Source organism: Wasmannia auropunctata, unplaced genomic scaffold, assembly GCF_000956235.1.
Source record: "Wasmannia auropunctata unplaced genomic scaffold, wasmannia.A_1.0 LD336061.1, whole genome shotgun sequence".
Classification (NCBI taxonomy): Eukaryota; Metazoa; Arthropoda; class Insecta; order Hymenoptera; family Formicidae; genus Wasmannia; species Wasmannia auropunctata.
The window spans coordinates 975,664-981,161 of record NW_012026829.1 but is presented as its reverse complement, the minus strand read 5'-3'; positions in this window follow the sequence as shown (position 1 = coordinate 981,161).

Below are 5,498 nucleotides of genomic sequence, written 5' to 3'. Positions count from 1 at the left end.
AGGGAATAAGACGTTCGCTTTCGGATCGCCGCTGTCGACTCGTTTGCTCCGGGCGAAATTACGTTATCGGAGGAATCGTCCGCGATCACGACGAGATCACATCTCGCAATTGTTGCACATATGTGTATGTGGGTACGTATATATGTATGTATCGCGGGAATCGACTGCGCGCGCGAGACGGTTATGACGTGCGAGAAAGATGTAAAGGGTGTGCTACATATTTTTGAGAAAATGTGACATCTAAACGTCGCGCCGAGCCGTAGCGGCGGCGGTGGCGGCGGCGGCGCGGTGAAGGACGCGACGTGACAGAGGTGAATCACGTTTGATCGAAATGGTATTACCACAGCATGCGCGCGTGGCGGCCTGGCGTGTATATGCACGCGCGCGTCTTGTCTTCGACAGCTGTCAGAGTGAAAGCCTGGCTATGGAATGGAATTGACTTTGGTTGGCGAGAACTCTTTCACGGGGGGAATTCTTAAGCCCCCGACATTAAGCGGCGCGACGCGGCGACCTCGTTTTCATCGGCCGCGACGCGACGCGACGCGGTGGACCATCCGCGCTATTTAAGGGGAAAAAAAACTCGTCGCCGCGCCGCGAAATGAAACTTGCACAATTTTCGAAAAAGGGAAAACGTGTTAGATTCGCCGGCTTGCTCGACGAGGCCGGGCGTAATGAGGACGACTTGTGAATTACCGCATCGCCAAAACGCGTGTAGCTGTGATTCACGCACGTGTACGCGTGTTTACCAATTGACGCTTTTGGAAGCCTCTCGTAATATCGCTTCTCCCTTTGATGTGTCGCGTCCTAATTTCGATACCTTATGTAATTATCGGGTTATCTTAATTATATAACCTGAGATTGTTAGGGATTATTGTTAAAAATTATCCTTCCAGAACAGATTCTCTAATTTTCTCCCTTTTTTTCCACATTACTCTCTCCGTGTAGGGAAGACCGGAGCTCGTTGACACAGTTTTTACAATTTAGGCATTCGACTTTTTAAACAACTATTTATTACGATTAAACTGTGCTAATATCGTAGAAAGAGCTTTTCTCTACATTTTCGTGCCAACAACGATTCTGTATACTTACTGTATAGTTTCTTTGTAATAAGTGAAATACGAACATGTTACATTGTAGCCAATTTACCCCAATAATGGGATAAATTGACATATATCACGGTGTAAATTGGTTAAACGACAAACTCCATATAATTAATGGAAACACAATACAAGTAAAAACAGGTCGCAGATATGTATTTCTTGAAAAAAGATTGCATCTTTTAAAGTTATTTTGTAATGATCAAATAGTAAAATGCTGTTATAAAAAAATAATGTAAACTATTTTAAATGCAGCTTGCTTCAATACAGAAATATTAAATAAATCATTTTGTCATAAATAAGTTCTAATTGAAAGTTTATATGCTTATTATAGTAAGTCAAGCTAAGTTTGTTTTAAATATGAATCAACGTGACCCGTCACATTACAGACACATAAGTTAAATCTTTTTATTTTACACAACTTATAAGCATTATTGCTCAAAATAATATGTCGTATTACAGTAACGGAAACTTTTCTTTTATAACTAATAATACGTCACTTAGATTTACTCTCTCCAGCTAAGGAACATTAATATAAAATTTTGAAATGCTTAAGCAGCTTAAAAATTTATGTGCCTCTTCTTGAATCAGATTTTTCTATTAAATGATCTTTTAATTGAAATATTTATTTGATTTAAACAGAACTTAGAGAAAAGTACCTATGTATAATATAAAAGAAATATTTTAGTTTTTTCATGATTTCTTAATTATACATAAACGGAATCCAATGCCAACGAGCTCTGGTCTTTCCTATGCTAAAAAAGAAATGATCCTGCAAGTACAGCCAAAATTTTTTGGCTGCAAAAAATTAACTAAAGTATAGATAAGTGATTAGCAGATACTGTGATATCACATATATTTTGATAACTAACCAAATCTTAATGACGGAGACAGAATTTATATCTGAACTGTTTGTGAAATTTAGAAAAAAATTTTTCTGTGGTGTCTATTCATGTTAAGACTAATCATATTTGTTTATAAAGTTTAACTATGGTACATAGAAAAGATTAGCAGTCAAAGATAAATGAATATATTTTCTAGAAAGTATTGTTAGACTATTGCTGCTATAAATTCTATATGTGACAAAGAGTATTTTAGTAGATACAAAAAAATAGCGGTATATTTTTGTCGTGACAGTACAAATCTATTTACATATACTGTTAAATCCATGGTGTCGTCAAATTTAACCTTATTTAAATCATCGTCATTGCTCCTACTTAATAATTATTTTTAACTAAAACAATGGGCTTAAATAATTCAAAACAATTCAGATTTAACTCCAATTTGGGTAAAGTTCCATCGTTTTATTTAAAAATAACTATATTGTTTTAGTTAAAAATAAATATATATTAAGTAGGAGCAGTGGCGACTTAAATAAACTTAAATTCAACACTATATAGATTTAACAGTGAGGCAAAACATTTTTTTGGATGATATAAATCCACATAATTTTATTTTACGTTGCATAAATTGCATCTGTAAACGATACTAGCGGGGGTGCAATTCTTCTCAGGTGCAATGATATAAATCTCCGCGCAGGACGAGAGTCCATAACGGTCCTTGAGCATCTCTAATCCTTGAGTCCACCGGTGACGATACGTTAAAATAATTTCGCAGCCGCGCCGAGCCACTACGAGGACTAACTCCCGTCCGTTCGACCAGGGGAACGAATTTATTTAGCGACGTTTGTCACTGCGCTCGATCGATCGTAGCTTAAGGTAAAGCCCTGCCGTGTGCGCGCGGAGGAGAGCGCGGTCGCTCTCGCGCTCGCTCGAGATTTATAGTGTTATCGAGCAGAGATTTTCACGGATTTCGAACTCTTCCGAGGCGTGTCGCGTCGCGCCGAGTGTAGTCCCAGGCAAGACCCCGTGATACTTTTTACCACCTCGCTTTACCGTGACAGCGCCCGCTTCGAAATTCGACGCCGATTTCCCCGTGGGAATCGAGGGAACGAATCGTGCCCCGAGTCGTGTTTTCGAAGATCTCGAAACGAGCCGGATTAAAGGGAAGAGCCGCGCGATCACGAGCATCCCGAATCAACTTCATTTTAGCGAACGTTGTCTCGCTATTTCCGGTTGCGAGTTGACCTAAGGATATGCAATTAACTTTATTTTTCGGACGAAAATACGACTTGTTTCTTGCCTTATTCTCGTATATCCAACACGATCTGGATATTTTCATTTCTGTTTCATTTTTCTTATTCGATTCTAAAATCGGGTCTACCTCGTCGTGAGGCAGTTCAAGTTTTATCTATTTTGTCACGATATATATTCAGATACATATATCGCTCGATGTATTTCATTAAAAATGTGAGAACGATCGTCTATTTCACTATAAATATAATAAAAAAAAGTGAAATTCTAGTTTCAGACGTCAGCAATATCGATCTCGCATACGGGCATTGTAATTGTTATCAGGAATTAGTTTCGGCAAAATCGTACGTCTCTCGCAGCGAGATATATACGCACGACTCTCTTAAAAACGACCAGCTAAAAATTTCCCGACGTGATGCGAATATAATATTTCGCTAAAACTGAAAAATCGTATTAGCGAGATGTACTGGCATATTCCCGCGCGCTATAAAAAATTTATCCTTACAGGCAAAACGGGGCTTCTATATAACATTTGAGATGCTGCGCAACTTTTATTTCTCTCGCGTATAGGAAAGAGACCCCGTATGCAGACGTAAAGCGCGAGATCGATCCCGCTCGACCTAAACTTCCATCCTACTTTTCGGTTTATTTCTCGAAATCCATCGTAACTTGACACAAAACGGAACGCTGCCTCGACGGCGGCATAGCGCACTCGGCGAAGGCAGGAAATAAATAATCGGATCTCTCTTCTCTTTGACATGAGACCGACATTCGATAATCGGATATCGCGGTGAGAGAGAGAGAGAAAGAGAGACAGAGAGAGAGAGAGAGAGAGAGAGAGAGAAAGGAAGCGAAGAAGATCGGTTCGACCCGATTTCGACGTGGAGGAGAGGGGGAGTCGAAGTAGAGGACAAAATTAAACGAAAGTCTAAGCTTCGCGTATCCGTAATTAATTCGTCGACAGCGATGCCGACAGAAAGGGCAGAGCCCGCAAGAGCAAGGATCTCCTCTTCTTCCACTCTCTCTCTCTCTCTCTCTCTCTCTCTCTCTCTCTCTCTCTCGCCTCTCTCGGAACCACTCTCGTTCCGAGACTTCTCCAGCTTCTCCTCCCCGTCCCTTCGTCCTCGCCTCGCCTCGCATCGTGCCGCACAGAGTCCGGGGGCTCTTTTCCTCACGGACCATCGGCGAAGTTCGTTCGTGGAGTTTAACCAGAGCTCGGGCGCTATCGACCTGACGAGCAACCTCGGCGTCTGCGTCGACATCTGCGTCGCGCAGACGCCCCGCCGACACGGGCCGGGTTCACCAATCGATTTCAGATTTTCCAGCATAACGAGGCCGACTGCTGCCCAAAAATTCCGCCACATGCATACACGTTGTCTTCCTCAAACAGGCTGTCTATCGTCGCCTACTCCACGTCTCCATTGTCGCCTCTCCGTGCGATAAAAGAATACGTGACTTTTTAGCAGATGTCTAGTGACAGAGAGAAGAGAGAGAGAGAGAAGGGGAGAAACTTGATTTGCCGATTACTTCCAAAAGGTTTATCCGATTTATTCAAATCTACTCAAGTCCTAATCGAAATATTTATATCGCGCGCTTATCAGTTTTTAATCTGTCATCGGTAATCTTTCAGCTGTCAGTAATCCTGAAATCTCAGCCTTTCGAAATTGCTTTTGCATATTTCATCGCACGAATTTAACATTCCTCCCGTTGCACAGTCTCAAGATAATTACCACAGTTTTATCGAAATCAATCTTTCAAAATTCTTCGCCAAATTGCCGCCGTATTATTCTTCACATTTCATTGTCGCTCTTCCTCTTTTTCTCTCCCGCTCGCTTTCAGGCGAGAGACCTCATATGACCGTAACTATTTGATTGCTGCCAACGAGATGGCTAACCTTTGATCAATTTTTAACAAGTTTGCCTGGAAGCCAGCCGGTCAAAAGTTCCCGCACACACACGGGAGGTCACTCGCCTCCCCTGGTTTCCATACTATTCCCTCTATCATTCTTTATTACCGGCTGTCTCAATATAACCGAAAAATTTGCGAGTGAAAATATTTTATTGAAATATCTCGAAAAAAGATCGCGTGTATATGCAACTGTAATATGTTTTGCCGAGAATAAGCCCTTTGATGCCCTCTCGCATTTACTCCGGCTGCTTTGTTTCGTTCCGCTTCCCGGAATACAGTAGTGATGGCCCGATTATGATCAGACGCGCGTGTCTCGTATAAAATTCCGCGCGCTCTAACAATAAGCGCTAAAAACTAGTTCCCGTACTCTCGCATCCTTTCGAATTCGTACTCGAAATAA